The 24,569-nt window shown below is 42.3% G+C and overlaps 1 protein-coding gene across 1 annotated transcript in view; it reads left to right on the top strand.

Moving 5' to 3' along the window:
- Positions 1–24,569, top strand: part of LOC122809503 — a 1,292,286-nt gene that overhangs the window by 787,703 nt on the left and 480,014 nt on the right. The window lies entirely within an intron of this gene.

The raw sequence follows: 24,569 nt of genomic DNA, 5'->3' as shown, positions 1-24,569 counted from the left end.
TGATGGTTTGCACAGGTTTTGCCTATAGGTTTACAGCAAAAACCATATAAGAGAGTTTTTGGGAGTACTATATATGTTTTAGACCAGACTGTTGTTGTTTTTATAATATGTTTTTCACTACTGTTTTTACTAAAATTTGAAAAAGTATGTATACATAACTTTTAAGATGTACTTGTTTTTGCACAAAAAAATCACGTAGTGTGAAGTCTGATGAGATTATGTTGTCACTTCCTGTGACTCAGAGCTTAATCCTTACAAGTGTTTTTAACTTATTTTGTTAATTGGTTTTTAAACCTCTGAGGAAGCTACGTGTCAGTAGTGAAAACGCTCTTTTGTTTTCAATAAAAATTAGCGTTAAGGACTACTGGACTGTTTGTGTTTGAGAAGAGGACTCCCGTTGTGCATTGTTTAGTCGCTGGTTTATTTTCTTCTGTTTCACTAGTTTGATTTTTATATGTATGTATATATATATATATATATATATATATATATATATATATATATATATATATATATATATATATATATATATATATATATATATATATATATATATATATATATATATATATATATGTATATAGCATACACCTTTCTTTGGGTACATGGTGGTTTGTCCTATTTCCAAGAAATCCTCCCTTTTGTGTTTTAACCTGTCACAATACACAACTACCATTGGTACATCTCAGGTAGCTTAGTGGTAGGTTATTGTGAAGATTGTGTACATGGTTGCATGTTCTAATCCTGGCAGTAGTCATTTTACCCCTCAGAGCAGGGACTGGTAGTACAAGGGTGAATAACGCACAGTCCAGCGGTTGTGGACAGCTTTGCCCATGATCTGTGCGATGTTCAGTAAGGGTTAGACCTGTGTTGCGCTTATCCATGTAGTCATGTTTAAGCGCCACTTACCAGCACTTACGGGCACAATAACCCACTAACATGTGCCTAAAAGTGCTTTAATAACCTGCATCCACCATCCCTTATTCGGGACCTCAAAATGACGTAACAGCCCTTGCAGGTCTTGAAACAGGGACCATGAACACCACAGTCACTGGCTTTCCCACTGAGGCATCTGGGATATGTACAACTTCTATGGTGTTTAGTAGGTACAGTGTACTACAGCCATTCCTCAATACTGCAAACAAATGTATAAGTTGGTTGGTGTACATATGTATGATACCTGTTAATGTCATGTCCAAGTCAGGCTTAATGGATATGCTCCACCTATGGGAATGCATGTCACAGTGAGCCACACACTGTAATGAGCTACACCTTGCCACAACCATAACTGGAAGATGCTATAGTGACAGATTCCTGTCACGGGTACTCCACATGCTTTGGAACTACATCCCTGATTACATTATACAGAGCCCCTCAATAACACACCAGGGTATCCTTGCAGAGTGTGTGGGGAACAGTGGATACACACCAGGGATCCCACAATTGACTCTGCTCCACAGAGGGACAGTTATGTAATCAATAGGGTGGCGACAGCAGACCCATTTGGATAGGCTTATGACTGGCCTCGGGCAGTTAGGCATGTACCTAACTATGTGCCTATGAACCTGTACAGACAGTATCGACACATGCTGATAGCTTAATTTACTGTTCGGGTATTGACTTACCTTGTGCCAATGGCAGTTGTGTGTACAATACTTGAAGGCTGCCTATGTAGGATGCACACAGTAGACCACCTATACATGACAACTTACAGGTGGTCGTGTGTGTGTGTGTGCCATCCATGTTTTCTGTGTGTGCAGATGGAGAAGGGTCAGTCCATAGGGGCCTACATTGTCAGTGTGTGTGCTATATGTTCCCTCTTTACCAAGGCATGGGCATACTGGACATGCCTCCGTTTGTCTACTGGGGCTGGCAAAGGGTGTTCGTGGTCTGAGTCCCTCTGTGCCTGTGGTGCCCTTGGCAATAGTGGTGGGCAGTGAGGGCCTTCACCATTCTGTCCCTGCTGCAGCTGTTTCTGCAGGATCATATTATGTAGCATGGCACATACTATGAAGATGTGGGCACATGTGCCTGGAGAGTACTGCAAGGCTCCACCGGATATGTCCAAGTAATGGAACCATGATTTCAGCATCCCAAACACATGCTCTATGATGATTCTGGTTTGTGCGTGTGCCTCATTATGGCGTTCTTTCATGGGTGTGTGTGCATTTCTTATAGGAGTCATCATCCATGGTTCCAGTGCATAACCAGCATCCCCACCAGGTGGCCATATGGGATGTCCCCCCGGCAAATACCCAATACAGCTGTGAGGCATGCCAGATGTGGGAGTCATGGGAGCTTCCAGGGCTGCCAGCACACACATCCATGATAATGCCCTGGGCATTGCACACGACCTGGCAGTTGATGGAGGGGTATCCCTTGTGGTTTATGTAGCACCTACCCTGCCCACTGGGTGGTGACTTGATGTGTATGTGCATGCAGTCTAGTGCACCCAGTACTTCCGGGTAGTCTGCCACATGGTGGAATAGACGCAAATTGCTGGCCAACTCTTCCTGTGTTTGAGGGAAGTATATGTGCTCACTGGCATGTGGTAACATGGCATCCAGGAACTGGTGGAGTACCCTGGATGCTGAAGCTGGTGAGATCCCCATGATATCCCCAGTTGGCCTTTGAAAGGTACCTGTGGTTAGTATTCTCAAACTTACACATACCTTCATGTCCACTGGGATGGGTTCCCCACTGTTATTTCTGGCTCTAAGGCGTGGTTGGCACAGCTCAACAATTTGCTGTATGGTGTCCCTGTCCACCCTGTAATGCTCTACTATCTCCAGATCATTTAGCACCTGGTAGGTTAGCATTGGTCTGAACTTTCTTCTCCTCCTCCGGTGATTGAGGTGGTTGTCAGCATCATCCTCCACACCACCTTCAGTCTCCAACACATGCTGATGAATGAAAGCTATGGTAGCTCCTAACATGTACATTTTAAAAGTTACCCGTCTGTTTACACTGATGGTGCAGCGTGTTTGGGAATACACAAGTGTGTGTGAGGTGCTTTTACACTTTATACTATTGTGCTTTGGAAGCTGCTGATGTCATTAGGTGTGTATGTGCATTTCCAGCTGCAGTATATCTTACTTATGGGTTTTACAGCAGGTACTGCTATTGTGAGGCCTTTGGTGTTGAATTACACTTGGCTGCCATGATTCATCTCTTGCCCTTTACTTCACTTTTCAACCTGATTCCCCTCCCATTGTCAGGCATGCATCCAGCTGCCGGCTTACTTGTTTTTTACTTTCCCAACCCAGGATTGTGTTGCAAAATGTGTTCTGTAGCTGATCTACTGCAAGTTTGCTTTGTTCTGCTGTAACAGTTCTCTTTTCTTTGCAGTCCGGCACCTCCCCTTTCCTGTTCTACAGGTTGCTGCTAGCAGCCTTGTTAGGTACCGTCAATGGCCCACTGTGAGTTCCTACATGTTAATTACTCAGTTGTACTCCAATTACCCTGCTGCGGCATTTCCTTATTGTCTTCCCATAACCTTCCTGTTTCAGCTGTGGTGTGCACCGCGCTCAGCCGTTTACCGGGTTTCGAACACGTTGTCATCCACGTACACAAGCACTTTCAGTCACCTTGTGTGCTCTCATTTAAGCAAAGCTATGGCTACTTCCACACCCCTATCCTGTGGCTTTGCTTAGCAATGGGCAACCTAGATTAGCAATGCTCCAATGTGCTTACAGCTACAGTGGCAGACCCCTCTCTTGATGTCATGTTTACCTCCAGGCCACTCCTCGGTGCTGTACCGCTACACCGTGTGGTACAGCCTTACGCCGGCAGGGCGTTTGCGATTCAGTATTACTTGCCTCATTTGCATGGCATTGACTACTAATTCCTAGTTACCGTGCCGAACACTGTCAGAGACCTTTAGCAACCCTTGCACCATGGTTGTGGTGCAGTATGCATGCCATTGACTATTATGGGGAATTCATGACTTGTGTTACATTGCAGTTTTATGACATCTAAATATATTTTCCTTATGATCCCATTTGCACACCGAAGCACTGCGGGTTTACTTTGCGTTAGTGTGGCCACTGCAGTAAATGTTATTTTTTATGTGTTGTGCATTTTTTTTATGCCATTGACTATATATCTAGCCACTGGCATATATTAACATTATCATACGTAAGTTTGGTCCGATTTCAGGGCTCCGATGTTATGTTTGAAAAAATGTAAACCGTTTTTTTTTTTTGGTTTACATTTTTATATGCTTACGCTATGCCTGCACCACTTCATGAATCGCTATGTACCTTCATTTGCATGCTACACTACTTCGCATGGGGTAATTAGCATACATCTGCCTGGAACTACGCAGCTCTGGTGTACGCTGGTAGTGCACATGGAATCAGCTCGTACCTGCATCGCTCGGCGGCCATATTTGGCATTAGAAAGCCTACACTACGCCTGCGCTTGGCGCAAGCATCATGAATCCTGGGGTTTATGTTCACCATACAATACTCTCCAGATACTCTGCTTAGAATACTTTCAAATTCTCCCTGAAATGACAAAGCAATTTTCATACATAACCACCGCCAGTACAATCTATTAAGTTGCATGTGGGCTTTCTCTTTAGAAACTTAAACCTCTGTAAAATCTTAGAATGTATAAATGTAACTATTGTTTGTATATAAATCTAAATAGAAATGTAACTACTCTGTGTTTAACTGGAACTTAATATAATGCAATGTAAGCAAATGGAGCTTTCCTTCCTGGGCCTCCACTGAAGATTGGACTTTCCCAGTTAACAAAAACAAATAACCCCGCCCTGTATTTGCAGTGAGACACATCCTCAAGAAGAAGCTAGAAATGAGGAAAAAGTCCAACTGGGAATTCCTGGACTTGCAGAAAACATATGACAAGTTCCCAATAAATCTGATTTTGGCAGTCCTGTGGTGGTTCCAAGTCCCAGAAACACTGGTACAATTAGTGCAAGCTATGTACAAAAGACTCCGGTATGAAGTGTTCATTTGCACAGAGGGTTCCCAGCAGGAGAAGGTGTGCATCAGGTTTCAGCTCTGAGCTGACTGCTGTTCATACGGACGATGGACTACATTAGCAAACTAGTCAGAGGGAACAGATCAACAAAGTTGCTGTATGCAGATGATGTGATGTTACAGGCAGACACTGAGCAAGACCTTCAGCAAAGGATGTAAATGGAATGCAAAACTGAAAGCACATGAGATGAAACTGAGTACAGATAAGACAGTTGTAATGGCAGCAAATGGGAGAAAACAGAAGACGAGGATTGAGATAGAAGGAAAAATAGTGGAACAAATTAACAGCTTTGGGTATCTGGGAAGGGTGGTAGAAGGAGACAACAAGTCTGAATCAGGTGGTCAAAACTAGAATCAGAGGGCTGCAGCCAACTGGCCAGTGTGTCAGGTGCAGCAGGAAGATTGCCTTAGAATAGCCCCAAATGTTATGAAGTTAACTGGGTTCCTAGGTTTGATTTTTATTTCAAAGGAGACAGGTCTGGGGTCCAAAGTTACCAGAGAGGAGATTATGCTTTGAGAGGATCAGCATTTTTCCATGTTTGTGAATCATCATTTCACTTTTATCAGCATTTTCTACATGGCAGAAGGATGCCAATGAAGCTGAAAAGTAAAGTGTACAAAACAATGGTGCGACCAGTATTACTGTATGATACAGAAACCTGGGCAGTAAAGACAGAGCAGCTGAGGAAGCTAGAGGTGATGCTGAAATGTCTGAGATGGTTGATGGAATACACACGGTGGGACAGATGAAGAAATGAGAACATAAGAATTCAGTGTAGCTCCAATTGCAAAAAAAAGATCAAAGGAACAGAGTACAGTGGTTCAGGCACATGTACTGAAAAGCAGAAGAAAGTCTGGTGAAGAAGGTTTGTAACAGACAGAAGAAAGGCAAAAGGAAATGAGAGTGTCCAGCAAAGAGGTGGATGGATTGAGTGAGAGAAGAAATGTGACAGTCAGGCATGTGTTGAAGGTAGGAGAGTGGCATTGCATAGACAGAGAAGGCAATAATTGACATGACACCCAAACCTCATGTAGAAAAAGGGGAAAAAATGTGGGAATGATGATCCACAGACATGGGAGAATGCTACTCCCCTCCAAGCATAATATCCTCTCTGGTAACTTTGGACCATGTATCTGTCTCTTTTGAAATAAAAACCAAAGCAAGGAACCCAGTTAACCTCATACCATTTGAGAATTATTCTAAGACAATCTTCCTGTTAAGTGAAAACCTGGCAAAATGTCAAGCCCCCTCTAAACCTGAAAAAACAGTTGCCTTTGCAGAATTGTTCACAGAAATCCTATAAAATGTTAATAGATGCATACAAATAGCTGCACCTACCAAAAACAAGATCAGAACAAACTGAAACAAACCACCCTAATGGAAGCCAAACATAATTTTGTTGTACAACAAAAGGAAGAAATCATAGTAAAAAATTAGACAGTGCAATGCCCAGCAGGATAAACTCACTCATCAATCTAAACAAACAACTCAAAGCACAAATCAAGATTACCAATGATAATTTTGAAGAAAGAATAGCCTCTCAAGCCAAGGACAATCATAAGGCTAACTTTAGCTATGTCTGCAGCTTCAACAGTGTACAGAACTAATTGTAAATGGAACCAGCTACATGGAGCCAAAAGATGGAGCAAATGTACTAGATGCCAAATAAAGCTACAATTTTACTTCTTCCTCCAGCCACCCCACAGGAAATTCCATCAAGCATAGCCCCTCAACTAGGTTTTAAACATAATCTCCATGGCCAAGAACACCACTATGATGGGCCCTGATAATATCCCAGGATGCTCGCTAAATAGCAATATCCATGACCTATCAGACCACTGGAGTCACTATATAACAACAGCATCCAGACAGTCTTCATGCCATGCAAATGGAAGAGTGCAACAGCCATCACACTGAGTAAGGGTGGGCCATCATTAGCCCCAGGTAACTACAGATCCATAAGTCTGTCTAGTCTCATATGGAAAGCCCTGGAAATAATTATCATGGAAATGATTAGTTATGATACAGAAAACCTTCTAACACTGGCTCCAACCCATCTCAGCATTGTCAAGGGCATATCATGTGTAGTCAGCCTGGTGGTGGTCTTTGAGAAGTTCACGAAGGCAATAGATGAGGGCCAAACACTTCATACTGCCTACCTTGACCTGGCTAAGGCATTTGATACAATAGCCCAGTCGGGAATTGTAAATAAATTAATGGAATTATGCATAAATCCCTGTATTACCCACTGGATAGGTAGGACCCAGAAAGTTAGGATTAGGGAATTAACCTCCACAAAGAGCTATAACACTGGGTTCTAATCTGGGTCTGCCCCTTTTTTGCATCTACTTTTCAGAAGTTGAGACCAACATCAAGGACCTTTGGCTGACAAAGATGGCAAATGCTTGCAAACCAGGAGCTGTCATAGAATCTCCCAAAGTGCTAATATCCCATAAGAAAAGCTAATGGAGACAAATGACTAGTGTCAGAGCCATGGTTTAAAACTCAGTGCCAAGGAATGCATACTAGTTCTCTCTCTTTGGGAAGTTTGATACCCCAGGAAACTACCTGATTGATAACATACCCAAAGGGTAGAGCCAGTAGTCAGGGATTTGGGGATGTGTGTAGACAGCAACATGGTTTTTGACCAGCGATTGTCTAAGGTTGTAAGGAAATTATTCTATGTTGCTCAACTTTTAGTGAAGGATAAGGCATCCAAGTCCAAATAAGTCAATGTTGCATTCAACTCAGTCACATCAAGCCTATCATTGAGTACAATGCTCCATTCAATACCTAATTAGGCACATGCAACAAGTGGAATGTCCACAAAGGTTCCTCTCAAAAAAATACAGAACATTAAAATGTCCTATGCAGATCACCTCAAAGCGCTATCCCTATATGAGTTTAACAAATGCATGCCTCCAGTCTACTGAATAACAGCTGTAATGGTACTGTAAGGTATTCTCATGTCATTATTACTAATTCTGCCCCCCCCCCCGTTCTTTGCTTGTGCCAGATTGCATAGTACTTTTTCAACATAATCTAATTTGAGTTCAGTATCTGAAGTTGTACGGCTGTTACTATGGCAAATTAGCCCCTCTTTGTTGATACAAAATATTGTAAAATTTTGTAAATATATCTATTTTATACATTTAGAATGTACTCACATTTTATTGATCTGTATGTCTTTATTCCTATTGCATCTTGTATATTTATAAATGGTTAACTATTTACCACACTGTCTTTATAACATTTTTCTTGAACTTGACTCCCACTGCATCCAGTTTATTTCAATTTTTAGTTATAATTCAATGTGTGTATGTGTGTGTGCGGTTCCCTTTCATATGATCGAATTTCTCTAAACTCAAAAGTCATAAACTCGAAACCAGAATCTTGAATTTAGAGAAACTCGAACATATGAAAGGGACAAAAAAAAAAAAAACACCTTTCAAATGTTTTCACAGGGGGGCTTCACCCCACTGCACCCCCCACACCCCCCCCTACTTAAATATACCTACTCCGAGATCGCACTTTAGTGAGGGAAAGGGAAATCTCCCATTCTGCGCTATACGCGTAAGTGCAAAACGGAAGATTTTCTATTCCTCCGCTATAGTGTGGTCACGGAACATTCACATTTAAACTGCTAGGGTACAGGGGGACCTGGCCCCCTGCAATAAGGTAAGTTAACTTTTTATTTTTAAAACCTAATGCTCCCATTCACAATTTTGAGTGAATGGAAGTTCGAGATTCTGGTCATGAGATTATGAATTTCGAGCTTCCATCCATTCAATCTTGTGAAGGGGAACTGCATGCATTTGTGTTTGTGTGTGTGTTAGTAAAATGATCTAAACCAGCATATGATCAGCAAGTCAAAATATCAACAGCAAAAGATCTAAACTGCAAAGTATCTAAATTGCAAAACATCTAAGCACAAAACACAAAACTGAAGTTATACTAGGGAAAGGTTTATGCCCTTTCCCCACTTTTGTGTAACCTCTGAGTTGATGTATATAATTAGCAATAGGTTTGAGAGGTATGGTGGAATATGCACCCTGCAAAAACACTGGCTTTGTAAGTAGTTAGATTTTGTCACTTTGTCAATGTTTCTGAAGGGGGAGAAATCCCCTAATAATTATATATACCAACTCCAAGGTCACACAACACTGGGGAAATGGTATAAACACTTCCTAGTATAAATGAACTATTCAATATTTTCTGTTTAGATGTTTAGATCTTTGCCGTTGATATTTTGATGGGTATGGGTTGATCATATGCTGTTTATATATATATATATATATATATATATATATATATATATATATATATATATATATATGGGTCTACCTGACATCATCGACAGCGGAAAACACTGACAAGCGAATCGCGAGCGCCAGAAGATTGACAATGCAGAAGACCGACGCGATGGATGAAAACTCCGACGCCGAGGATGCCGACATGGGAAAAGGCTGTGTAAGTATGCGGTGGTGACGGACATTAGGGTGCGAGTAAGGTAAGTGTGGATATTGACGGTCTGTGGGGATAGGGGTGGGTTAAGTGAGTTAGGGTTAGGGACTGGGTTAGGTAAGTGTGCGGTAGTGATAGTCTTTGGGTTAGGGGCGGGTTAAGTGAGTTACGGTTAAGGCGCGGGTTAGGTAAGTATGTGGTAGGGATAGTGTTTGGGTTAGGGGTGGGTTAAGTGAGTTAGGGTTAGGGACTGGGTTAGGTAAGTGTGCGGTAGTGATAGTCTTTGGGTTAGGGGCGGGTTAAGTGAGTTAGGGTTAGGGCGCGGGTTAGGTAAGTGTGTGGTAGTGATAGTGTTTGGGTTAAGGGTGGGTTAAGTGAGTTAGGGTTAGGGACTGGGTTAGGTAAGTGTGCGGTAGTGATAGTCTTTGGGTTAGGGGTGGGTTAAGTGAGTTAGGGTTAGGGCGTGGGTTAGCTGAGTATGCGATAGTGACGGACCTTAGGGTTAGGGTTTGGGTTAGGGTTGTAGATAGTTGTGTATGTGTGGTTTAGTGTGGGTTTGTACGGATTTTGGTGTGCTTGTGTTGTGTGTGTGGTTTTTGGACAGGGGATGTGTTTTGTTTGTTGATTTTTGTTATTGTGGTGTGTGCAGTGTATGAGGTTTTATGTTTGTGTACCGTCGGTTATTTCATTGTCGGGCATGTGAGGTTTCGTGTTTTTGCACTGTCGGTTATGTGGTGTCGATAATTTCGTTGTCAGTGTTCTGGGGTTTCGATTATGTCAGGTAGAACCATATATATATATATATATATATATATATATATATATATATATATATATATAAAATGTCATCTTGCATATCTTATTCTCATGGAAATATATTCTCCTGACCATCTGTGCCTAGATCCTGATTTTTAACTTTACTGATTTTGTTCATTCAAACAATATCCCTTTCAAAATGTGGTATATTCCTTCAACTATCTTCCCATTGTATGTTGATCTCCAATTGGTTTGAGAGTGACTGTTCAAAGTTTATATAGCCTGTTAATTTTCTGTGCATTAGTTAGAATTTCAGTTTGGCAAAATTATATAGCAAAAGTTTAATCTTTATAACTCCATGATCATCACACATCAAAGGTGGTAAATCTTGATATGAGTAACAATAATCTCCTTATGAACACAAACAATAACACTTGGGTTCTGCTTCTTGGTAGGTTTGTTTACAGTCCGCAACAACTGCTGCTCCTAAACTAATATTGTAAATGATTTCCTTAATGTTGCATAATGTTCTGTCACTCCTGTACTTAACTTTAGTGGTCTGTACACTCCAACAATTGAATTCTGTTCCAGGATTATCTTTGTCATGGTTACACCATGTCCATTATTGGTGTTATCATGTTTTGTCTGTTATAGAAAAAAATTATACCATGAGAGAACCACTTACCAGTTATTGTTGTTCATCCATGTTTCACAAACCATAAAATCATTCTTATGTGAATGCAGCAACTTTTTCAATAAAAAAAGCAATGTTCCACGCATTAACAACTTCTCTTTTCAGATGCTTCTGTTAGGGGTCATCACAGCAGATCACTGGTCTGTGGAACAAGTGGTAGTAGAGTTTTACAGTGTTGAGTTGTCAGCCTGGCACCCAACCTTCGTCAGAAGGCACACACACTCACACCTAGGGCCAATTTAGAATCATTATCTTTTTAGTGAGGAACCTCTGTGGACATTCCAATCATTGGATAAGCCTGGTTAGGTACATACCAAATGGGGCATTCTGCTCAATGGTAGGTCTGATGAATTCTGAGTACAGTGCAACAATAACTTCTTTGGACCTAGATGCCATAGCTTTATAAGTTAAGCAAAAATGAATGATTTATTCACTGCTGTGGGCACATGATGGTCAAAGATTATTGTTTGTGTGTCCCCTAGTCCCTGTCTACTACATCAACTCTTAAGGGTGTGTTGTCAATATGATAGTTTCCAGGGGGAGATGTCTTCCCAAAGAATACTATTATGCATTTATTGGCATTTAGTTTTAGTCCATGGCTCTGGCACCAATTATTTGTCTGTCAGCCCTTCCCTGATAACATTTATGTCAGTGGGTGATTCAGTGACAGCTCCTAATCTGTTTGCATTCATCTGCAAATTTAGTCATCCAGAGGCCATTGAAGTTGGCCTTGACTTCAGAGAAGTAAATGACAAATAGGAGCAGTCCCAGGGCTGATCTCTGAAGGACTCTGCTTGTGACTGAACTTTTTGAAGAGGTGGACTCCCCAATTCAAACTTCCTGGGTCCTGTCTCTGAGCCAGCTGGCTATCCACAGGGTGATATAAGGGTTTGAACCTACTCTCTTAAGTTTACTAACAAAGCCCAAGTGGGGTATTGTGTCAAATGCCTTTGCCAGGTCAAGGTAGGCAATGTGAACCATTTTGCCCTCATCCATTGCTTAAGTGACCTTATCAAAGAAGTCCACAAAATTGAGTAGGCATGACCTGCCATGATGAATCCAATTGGGTTGGGTCCAGTGTTTTGAGGCTTCCTATGTCACTAATCATTTCCATGATATTTCTTTGTATGGCTTGCATATGATACTAGTGAAACTTATGGGTCTGTAGTTTCCAGGGTCTGTAGGTGGCCCACCTATGTGCATAGGGATGACCATTGCTGTTCTCCATTCATGAGACACAAAGCCTGTTTGGAGGCTACAGTTAAATAGCAATTCCATTCCAGAGGGCCTGATCATGTTTCATTGTTTAGAAGGCATCCTGGGATATTGTCTGAGCTCATTGATGAAGTGTTCTTGGCCTTAGAGAGAGCATTAAGGACCTGTTCCCTAATGGTAGCAGGGGAAGTTGTATTTGAAGGTATTTCCTGAGGGAAGGTTGATGGGGAAAAAGGGATAAAGTTGGAGCTATATTTTTTTAGCCAGTAGGTTTGTTGTATCTTCTGGCTCAGTACAGGTGGCTCCATTTACAATGAGCTCTGCATACAATTGTGTATTGCTTTTGAGGTTGTGGACATAGCTAAATGTTCTGTCTGTCCTTGGCCATGGAGGCTGAATTTACCTCAAATTTCACTTTGGTAGACTTTGCTATCTTAGAACAAACAAATAAACTGGGCGGAAGAAGCAAACAGTCCAAAACAGAACAGGAGCCCAACAGTAGCCAGCAAAAAAAGATGTTAATCCCAAAAAACACAACGTAAAGTCAATTTAATAAATTTTTTTCTCACGTTTTCATCACTTTAAGTAAAGTAACTTCTTCAGACACACAGACAAACAGCAGTTACACAGTTTCTACAGCATTTAAACCATGTAGCATGAAGTCATGTGACTAATAGCAGCAATGAATTAAAGGTGCAAAGCACAATAATTCGAACACTATTAAAGTAAATCCTAAAACTTACATGCTACCTCAAATAAAAAGTGTGTATGCAATCAGTATACAATATACAAGGATTATATTAATATCATTAGTAAAAAGTTAAAAATACACTATTGTATAAGGTTTCTTAATTTAAGCAAATATGAAATATTACAATTCTCATCCAAGCCAGGCAAGCAGAAAGCATTAAGTGCTAACTGCCATTCTAGTTCTCATACCTCTAATAGTACTGAATATGGGCCACCTCTAATGTCAGGAAGTACCTGGTCAATAGCTTGGAACGTGAAACTATGTCACCATTTAATGAAACATGTTTTGCTAAAGCATTTTATGTTTTATTTTTGCTGATCGCATAAGAGTGTTCATAAATTCTCTCACAAAGCTTCCTGTCTGTTTTCCCTATATAGAAAGCCGGGCATAAGGTACAGGGAGCTAAGTAAACAACACTCTTGGACTCACAATTCTGCTTATGGTTGATGTAAAATTTACATGTATTCAATACTCTAAAGGAATTACCTGTTTTTATGTATTTACACATCCTACATGCTCCACACATAAAGGTTCCAGTAAGTCTAGAAGTAGGTTTATTGCTTTTAATTTCAAAAAAACTTTTCAAATTAGTACCTCTTCTATAAACAATACTGGGTAACTGGCCAATTCTGTCAACTAGAGAAGAATCCTTATAAAGGAAACTCCAATTTTTGTGGAGAATTAATCTAAGTTGGTCACTGTCTTTACTAAAGGTGGTTATAAAAGTATTGCATAAAGAGGTCTCCCTAGTTTGCTGAGTGATTGAAGGTTTTATAAAGGTAACCAAATCACTGTTTGTTGACTGTGTGGTTCGAATGGAAACCTGGCTAGGAGATGCCTCTACCAGGTTAACATCAATAACAACGGAAGGTGAGGTCAAGAGTGGTTGAACTACACCTGTACTCCATTTGTTTACTATTTCTTCAGTTAAGTCATTAATTAAACTAACCGAGTAGCCTCTATTGCAAAACATGTCTCTTAAGAGTTGACATTCAGAATTAAAGTCATCTTCATTAGTACACATCCTTGCGGCTCTAATGAGTTGACCTTTCACTATTGAACGTTTTTGCCTGTAAGGGTGTGCACTAGAAAAATGTAAATAGGAGTTGCAATATGTAGGTTTTCTATAAATTTTGGAAACATATTTCCTATTTACTATATCTTTTTTTATATTCACTTCCAAATAGTCAATACTAGTAGTGTGAAAAGTGTAAGTAAATTAAAAAAAAAATGGTGTAGTAGAGTTAAAGTAATCTATCATTTGTTTAGCTTGTGATTCATTTCCTTTAAAAATCACAAAGATGTCGTCTAAAAATCTGGAATAAAAAGTGAAGGAAGTGTAAATTGCAGAGTTATTGAATACAAAATATTCTTCCCATTGAGCCATAAACATGTTCGCCACGCTCGCTCCGCAAGGGGAGCCCATAGCAACTCCATGTTTTTGTAAATAGATCTTGTCGTTAAAAATGAGAAAGTTGTTGGAAAGTATAATATCAATTAACTCAATTGCCAGGTCAATATCCCTTTGTGGAGCTTTTTTGTTTTTCATATAAACTTCTACCCACTCAACCACTTCTAAGTGTGGAATAGAAGTGTATAAGTCGACTACATCAATGGTAAGAAAGTTGTCTTCTTGGTTAACTTCTAAAATGTTCAAACTTTTCAACAAAGTCCATGAATCTTTGCATACTCGTGACTCAAGTTATTTTTGTAATATTGAGTCAACGAGTTTTGCACATGGATATGTCAAGGAACCTCGACTATCAATAAGTGGACGCATAGGAGGGTCATGTTGGTTCTTATGAATCTTTGGTATTCCGAACATGACAGGTGTTTTTGGGTAGAGGATATTAATGTAATTAAATGTATCCAGGTCAATTTTGGCTTCTATAAACAGATCTCTGAAGTACACTCTAATCCTTGATTGTGCAATATTTAGTTTATTAAGAGATGCCTTAGCATAGGCCGGACAATTCAAGGCTAACTCCATTTTTTTATTATAATCAGTGATGTCAAAGATAACAAGTCCACCACCTTTATCTGGTTTAACTAAACGGACATGAGCTGATCTAAGTAGTTTTAGTGCTTTTAACTGTTCTGTAGTGATGTTGCTCTGTTAATAAAAAGTATTACTAACTCTAATGAAAGGTATGTGTCTAATGTCTAACTCACACACCCTTTCATAAAGAGCTGAAAAGGGATGAAGAGGAGGGTTGAATGTACTAGCAGCCCTAAGTACATGTGCAGGTTGTTGAACATTACCTAATAAAAAGGAAAGATTTAATTTCCTTACGTAACACTTTAAGTCTAACAAAGTTTTTACTACATTAATGTTATTACTTAAAACATATGTGTTACCCTTCGCTAGAAGTTCTACCAAATTCGCTTCTATAACAACAGATGAAAAGTTGTAAATGTTAAAGTCCCCTTTAGAATTAGCGAGAACAACAAGGTTATTTAATGCAACAGAGTCATTAGGAACTATCTCTTCCAACGGTTGTTCTGCCTTTTGTTCCTCTGATACTGAGGATGACGTGCCCCAGTAGTGGGCATGTTGTTCTTGTCCTGGTGAAAATTTCGAGCAAGTTGATTGTTATTTGCTTGCCCCTTACATGAATTGTTAGCTCAAATTCTTTCATTTTGCTTAACTGTGTCAGCGAAATCAATGTTATTAACCTCAGATTCAAGTGGTAATAGACTGTCAACAGAATTATTATTAGTTGAATTGACTTCTGTCAGGGGCGACACTGTGTTGGAATTGTGCCAAACCTGTGAAATTTGTGGTCTAGGATAAGCAGAGCCATTAGTGTATGCCATACGGTCATGATTCATTTTTTTAATCTTGTTGTTTTTAAGTCTGTCCAACAATTGCTCAATACTGGTAAAGACTCTCCCCCGGATTCATGAAGCTCGGCGCAAGGCCTGCGCTGGCCGTGCGGCATATAAATGGTGTAGTAGCGCCATATGCATATTAATGAAGGTGCGTCGTTACCACATCCATGTGCATAGGACACGTGCGCGAGTGCATGGGGCATTACTAAGCTGTGCCCGGAGGCGTGTCAATGTCAGCTGGCGATGAGCAACCTAAACTGCTGAATATTATAGCCTGCCTGCAATAGTAATTGCACCTATCAGTGTCCATGGATAATGAAACGTATGCAAAGCATGCAAGACAGTTCCTGGCCACACAAAATGGAGAACCAAACAGAAATGCACGCAACATAATATAAGTTTCCATCCATGGAACAAATGATATTTAAAATCGTGTGTCTGTAATGTACTGCACTGTCAGAAGTTATACCCAGTGGAAGTGAAGCGCATCATGTCAGCGCGCCGCCAATACACACGTCTAGCCCCATGGGTATAGTCACCAGCAGTCCCACAGTGGTAGTGATAGTACACAGCAGGACAGTTGTGGCTATATAACAACCGTAAAGAAACCTGACAGTCCAAATTGTATACCAAACACACACAAACATATGTATATTAAAATGTGCTATACACATGAACAGGAACGTAACAGTCACATACACATAGGATGCTATATGCGGAACCGGGATATCCAAAAGTAGAACCCATGCATGCAAATGCAATACGCAACAACCCCAGTATAGCACATAACCCGCACCCATGTCCGAATGTCCACCAAATCCAGCTACCAGCCTTGCGCATCCATACACCTACACATAGCGAGTAATCCCCATATGTAGTAGGAAGTATCGTCCTAGGAGGTGTCCGGATTGCAAATATGTATCCCAAGATTGTAAACATCCCATCACAGGTACGTAATTCCAAATGCCCGCGCGTTAATGTTACGGCAAAATGTGTGTACATCCCGCATGGGATAAGTAACCTGTTGAAACCTCAGAGTTGTTTACATGCCATGGTGTCCATTACTGTACACATCTGGACAAAACATGTATGTGTAGTCACGGTACTGTTCAGTTTCTACACAATTAAAGACCTGTATGTGTCAGGAATATAAGCCTTTGGGTTCTGAATATCCCTGCAGTGATGAAATATGCAGCTTGGGTCCAGAGCAGTAGGGAATAGGGAATGTGTAACATGTAGTACCGCATTTTTCCCAGCAGGAGAATGGATGCCTATGACGTAAGTGAAGCGGTGAGGCATATGTTAATGTAGTTATGTACTATGGGTATGCATATAAATGAGTCAGAACACCAAACGTATACTGGTTACAGCATCAGGCCAATGTGAATGCAGTCCCGGTTGAACAACAACTACAGCACGTATAATGTGAAAGTGTAATGAATGCGTCTGTGCTGTACAGACAGTTAAATATGTAAAGGTGAACGTGTGTTTCACAAATGTCCGTTAACGGGATTACAGATAATTACTGGTACTGTCACAAGTAATAAAGCCCACGTAAGCACAAAGACTTATTAAACATATGTAACCCACAATAAGGATATGTATGCGTGCCCATGCGTAACCCATAATAAGGAAATGCAAGTGAGCCTGTGCGTGTGTGATCCGCCAGAACAAACATAGAAAGTGGATAGAATAACGGGTGTGTCAGTAGCATGGATTCTCTGAAGGGTATGCAGTCGTAACCTGAACTGCTTGCCAGAAATCCCCACCATAAGTCTCAAATTAAATGCCACTACATTGCCAGATAGACCCAGGTTTATGTAAAACACAGCGAAGATAAAGGGGCAAGCAGCTGTACACTCTGCGACAATCTGTATAGTGGAAAGGTATGGTATGGATATAGATATATGTGTATACACATAATCCACAGACATAAACCAAAGCAAGTTATGAAATGAGGATTGTACATGTATATATGTATACACAACAGACTTATGTCCAGTAGATATGACATATGTACATAAATAGGCGACATTATATCTAATATGGGTAGACAAACAGACATGCAGGAAAGGTGAATAAACCACAGCATTCTAAAACATTGGCCAGAAAGTGACAGTCCAGCAAGTTCTACACTTTAAACATGCAGATAGGTGTCCATTGCAGGACTCCATAAATTGAAACACGTAGTGTCAACCGACACTGACGCAAAAGAAATGACAGCAGCAAATACGAAATAGCTGTACATGCAACAGTATCAGGTGCAAGGGTGATGACACATGTATCGATAGAATGTATGACGTACGAACTGATATCCGGAGAGTGGGGAGTGCATATAAGTGTCGCCACACTGCAGTAACGCACACATTAAACATGTGTAATGGGTACTGTAGAGGGTTGTCTGGTATGGGAATCATGGGTATGCAGAAATGGGCCTAGGTGTTGTTTGGCAGGGATTTCGTAGGCCCGCCCCTGTGGGAGTGATGTGGGTATAGCACACGCCTATATTCTCAATAATGGGGCAAACCATCCACTGGATATTGTGGAAACCATTTTGGCAATATGTAGGGCCCTATATCAGTGTCATGTAGGCGATTATCATGGATGGACTTGCGTACGACCAAGATGGTACCCATATCTGGCAAACTGTCAGAATAACACAGCTGCACTAAGGCATAGTACATGAAATACAAATAGGGACTATATTAGATATACCCCAGACAAAGTCAGCACGTTGTGAGAATACTGGCGTACCCATGAATACGGATGTTATGAGTGTTACTAATCATGTAATGGAAATGTCAGTCACTATTATCTACCGCACAGTCCGTGATGCCTTGCCAGCAGTTTACCAGAAAGGCACATCACTATGACAAATGTAACAAAGTCAAACGTCAGGGCGTTTACCCATAATGTGTACAGGTTAGGGGTATGAAGGTAACCTGTCCAAAATACATGTACAGAACTAGTGATACTAGGTAGACAGGTGAGAAGAAAGACATCAGGACAAATGAGAAAACATGTACAAGTCACACGCATGTACACCGACAAATGTGAATGACAACGTATGCCCTGTGAATGTCAATGTGGAAGGTTAATAGACACAAACGTAATGTGTCCCTCAGGGTGTCATGCAGTGTCACCGTAACAATGTCCAGTCCCCCAGACACGTACATGAGCTCTGCCACTGACGGAAAGCGCAAATACCGGTGCACACATACAGTACATGATAGACCAATTAGTGTGGATAAGCAGTTGTTGGCCTGTGTGAGGAATACAACTGTCTGGGTGGATGTGTCCTGCAATATAAATGTAATGGCATGTGGCCTGTAATGCCACCATACAGTGTGTGTATTGGTGTCAGAAAGTTGATATTTTGTTACAGACACATACTCCGCAACTGTACAGATTTACGATGAATGTGCAGAGTTCTGCCTCATATGTTTGGTGTGTTCCACATAACAGTAACATTCTGGCACTTCCATGATAACTGAAGACATGACATAATGACAAACATGTGCGTAAGACACCAAATCCGACAGAAAAGCCATACTAATGCAAAACCTATTATTGTGTCAACTATTTACGTTTGTAAGTGCAACATGTCAATACTGCCCCTATGTGTCCCACTATCAGATAAGGCCTTGTCCAGCAACTTGCTCTAGGAGGTGGAGTGGTATGAACAGAAACAGATACATGTGTGAGGAAACAGCAATATCGACTGCAAGATAACGCAGAAGGTATGAAATGCGCTGCAGTAGGACGTGCAGTACTGTCCGCAGGTATGTGCTGACATGTCAAATGACACAGCAGTCTACATGAAGAACCTTTAGGGCTGTCACCTTTACAAATGATGATACTGGGATATACCCACAGCCATGCACACAGCACAAATAGACATACACACATCAAAACTAGGCCATGATACATGAAGCCTCCGGCGTTTATGAGTACAGTGAGAGTACAGCAAGGATAGATGTCTGCCAAGATATACAGCAAGCGCCTGTAAGGGTGTGTAACACTGCCCGTAACACGGACGTTGCATGGACAATGTTGGGAGTTGCAACATACCCCATTGGTATGTGAAAGCTATGCAAATATGCGATACATGAAACAGTCAGCTGTCCATGCAAGAGCAGGGTTATGGGCAGAAAATAGATTATAGATATATATATATATCTATAGAGAGAGAGAGAGAAAGATACAGACATACACACACACACACATGTGGCAGGGCTGGTAATCGAACCTACACATGACTACCCTATCACACTACAGCATGACGCATTTACAGAACACGCTACCGAGACTACTAAACACAGTAGACACACAGGCATTCTACTAGGTGTGTGTCAACATCCGCAAAGACAAAGACGGCAGCAGGATACATCTGTGTTGCGAAGCGTCTAAAAGCATAACCTGAGTCCCCAGGCAGACGGGAGCATGCACACACACACACAAATCTGACAGGCCTGGGAATTGAACCTACACCTAACTACCCTATCACACTACAGCATGACGCATTTACAGAACGCGCTACCGAGACTGCTGAACACAGCACTCCCAGAGGCATACTTCTAGGTGGGTGACATAATCCGCAAAGGCAAAGACGCCGATAGGGAATGTATGTGTTGTGAGGCATCTAAAAGCATTACTGTGTCCCCAGGCAGCTGGAAACACACGCACACACACACACACACACACACACACACACACACACACACTTGAAAGGGCCGGGAGTTGAACACACATCTACCTACTCTAACACACTACAGCATTACACAGTTGCGTTCCGGCACTATAAAGGCTGCCCCTTCTGTTCCACTTCCTTTTACTACACCTCGATACCAAATGCCAGCATGAACCACGACCAGGCGGAAAATGTGAAATCCAAGTTCTGTTTCTGTTTTTGATACGTTTATTTTATTTTGTTGTTTTTGAATTAAAGTGTCTAACATTTTCCGCCTGGTCGTGGTTCATGCTGGCATTTGGTATCGAGGTGTAGTAAAAGGAAGTGGAACAGAAGGGGCAGCCTTTATAGTGCCGGAACGCAACTGTGTATTTGTGGATTTTCTTTGGTTACTAGTTGGTTTTGGTACACTACAGCATTACGCATTTACAGAACGCACTACCGAGATTACTGAACACAGCACTCTCAGAGGCATATTTCTAGGTGGGTGACATCATCCGCAAAGGCAAAGACGCCGATAGGGAATGTATGTGTTGTGAGGCATCTAAAAGCATTACTGTGTCCCCAGGCACCTGGGGACACACGGACACACACACTTGGAAGGGCCGGGAGTTGAACACACACCTACCTACTCTAACACACTACAGCATTACGCATTTACAGAACGCGCTACCGAGATTACTGAACACAGCACTCTCAGAGGCATACTTCTAGGTGGGTGACATCATCCGCAAAGGCGCCGATAGGGAATGTATGTGTTGTGAGGCATCCAAAAGCATTACTGTGTCCCCAGGCAGCTGGAAACACACGCGCGCGCGCGCACACACACACACACACACACACACACACACACACACACACACTTCGAAGGGCCGGGAGTTGAACACACATCTACCTACTCTAACATACTACAGCATTACGCATTTACAGAATGAGCTACCGAGATTACTGAACACAGCACTCTCAGAGGCATACTTCTAGGTGGGTGACATCATCCGCAAAGGCAAAGACGCCGATAGGGAATGTATGTGTTGTGAGGCATCTAAAAGCATTACTGTGTCCCCAGGCAGCTAGAAACACACGCACACACACACTTGGAAGGGCCGGGAGTTGAACACACACCTACCTACTCTAACACACTACAGCATTACGCATTTACAGAACGCGGTACCGAGATTACTGAACACAGCACTCTCAGAGGCATACTTCTAGGTGGGTGACATCATCCGCAAAGGCAAAGACGCCGATAGGGAATGTATGTGTTGTGAGGCATCTAAAAGCATTACTGTGTCACCAGGCAGCTGGAAACACACACACACACACACACACACACACACACACACACACACACACACACACACACCTGGAAGGGCCGAGAGTTGAACATACACCTACCTACGCTAACACACTACAGCATTACGCATTTACAGAATGCGTTACCGGGATTACTGAACACAGCACTCCCAGAGGCATACTTCTAGGTGGGTGACATCATCCGCAAAGGCAAAGATGCCGATAGGGAATGTTTAGAGAGTGAGCTGTCTGAAAGCATATTACCATCCCAAGGTAGACGTGCACAAACACGCCAGTGCTGTCAACGGGCCAACTAAATATCTACGGAGCACAACAACACTGAATAGATACGGGATGCGCCACAGACAGTTCGCCCTTCGAGAGAGCAACAAGTGTGTTCAATGTAGGCATCCATTGTGACATTGAAATTGGACATCTGGTGCCTGGATGACCACCATGGCTATACAGGATGTCAATGGCCATGCCCACATGCTTAGTATCACACGTCTGTTTGGAATGTACTGTGTGTCCATCTACACAACGGCATACTGGACATGCTCACACACATAGCTGTTGCAAAGGGCCATCTTGCACGCACACGGAGTCTAATCATGTGGGGGCGCAGTGTGGAATGTACTGTGTATCCATCTACACAACGGCATACTGGGCATGCTCACACACTTAGCTGTTGCAAAGGGCCATCTTGCATGCACACGGAGTCTAATCATGGAGGGGTGCAGTGTGGAATGTACTGTGTGTCCATCTACACAACGGCGTACTGGGCATACTCACACACTTAGCTGTTGCAAAGGGCCATCTTGCATGCACACGGAGTCTAATCACGGAGGGGCGCAGTGTGGAATGTACTGTGTGTCCATCTACACAACGGTGTACTGGGTATGCTCACACACTTAGCTGTTGCAAAGGGCCATCTTGCATGCACACGAAGTCTAATCATGGAGGGGTGCAGTGTGGAATGTACTGTGTGTCCATCTACACAATGGCGTACTGGGCATGCTCACACACTTAGCTGTTGCAAAGGGCCATCTTGCATGCACACGGAGTCTAATCACGGAGGGGAGCAGTTTGGAATGTACTGTGTGTCCATCTACACAACGGCATACTGGGCATGCTCACACACTTAGCTGTTGCAAAGGGCCATCTTGCATGCACACGGAGTCTAATCATGGAGGGGCACAGTGTGGAATGTACTGTGTGTCCATCTACACAACGGCATACTGGGCATGCTCACACACTTAGCAGTTGCAAAGGGCAATCTTGCATGCAGATGGAGTGTACACACAGAAGGGCACAGTAAGGTATAACTGCCCTCACGCACAGGGCAGTCACACATGCAGTGACCTGTACACACACAGCTGCCATCACAGCTGTCACAGGTGCAGGTCACACAAGTACACACTGCAGTGTACACTGTAGCTGTCAAGTCAGCCCCATGTCGTTGGTGCAGCACTACACAGCCTTACGGTCCCACAACACCATGTGACACATGACCACTGGGCTGTACAGTGGTGTACACCAGCTGTGCAGAGTACACACGTACCAACAGGGATCCAACAGGTGTTATGCATTGCAATGATACCAGTATACATGAACAGGTCAGCTCAAGACATACCATGGCTCTTACACAGCTGTGACACCTGACTGTTGCTGTACACCAATGAACACACATCTGGGTACATCATACATGTGATTGTGTGGATGTGTGCATGGACTGCACACACAACACATACATACATGGCCTTTGATGTACCTCGTGCATAACACTGGCCTAATCAATGCTATACATGCGAATTGAAGGTGGACCTATGTCTGTTGAATGCTCACACTACAGGGGGTAGCAGTGTTGACTGGGACACATACCCTTGTACTGGTCGCCTGTGACACCCGTGATATCATACCGCAGTCCATGTATTATGTATGCTAACACACATGTCCAACAATAGCAATGCATACAAACATGGCAACAGGAGACACATGTGACATCTGTACTGTGCATGCAGCAAACATGCATGTGCAGTGGCCGATGTCCGTAACATAGTTGCACCTACCTACGACATGCAGACGCAATGCAGACCCATCATTGACATCTGTATATGGTGACATACAAACAGCACATATAGAGGGATGTGTGTACATAACGTGGTGAACCACCTGTCTAGATGTATGTGTGCAGGGGGTGTCTCACAGCTGTGTCACACACCATCCTATCATGCCATGTGCTAACTGTACGCTATGTCGCTGTTACGTGACGGTGCTGACATAATGCATACACAGCGGTCAGGTGTTAACAACTATATGTCATATGGCACCTGTAACACCTACAACCTCCCATGTTTATATAGCAGCACATTTGCAGATATAGCGTTGGTACACATAATGCAATCAATACCGCTGCATGTCCAGCAAACGTGTCATCATATGGCTGGTGTATCATTCCCAGCACTGCCATGTGTGTCCGAATGTGTGACCAGGCATGCCATATATCATGGGGAATATGTCCCAGTTGCTACACATCCCTGTACACCATTGTAGAGAACTGTACATACGTCAGTGTGGGAAGCATGACGTTCGCTGGTGATGTGCATCACACACATCGGCTGTCCGTATGCACATGTGTGGTCACCACAGTGTGTGTGTGTGTCTGTATGTATGTCTGGTGCTTGGTGTGAGTGTGTATACTAATATACAGTGGGAAATTATCACTGGCCCCACGTGTTGACTAACCCGTAATGGTGATGCATTGCACAAACCTGTTGATGCCATAGGTCCCAGCCATACTGGCTACCTGTGCATGTCCCTTCTCTGTGACACTTTGTGTGGGTGCATAGTACTGTGAAGGTGAAGAC

Source organism: Protopterus annectens, chromosome 8.part0, assembly GCF_019279795.1.
Source record: "Protopterus annectens isolate FY-2018-M chromosome 8.part0, PAN1.0, whole genome shotgun sequence".
Taxonomy (NCBI): Eukaryota; Metazoa; Chordata; order Ceratodontiformes; family Protopteridae; genus Protopterus; species Protopterus annectens.
The sequence above is the reverse complement of the archived record's forward strand: the minus strand, read 5'-3'. Positions and strand labels throughout refer to the sequence as shown.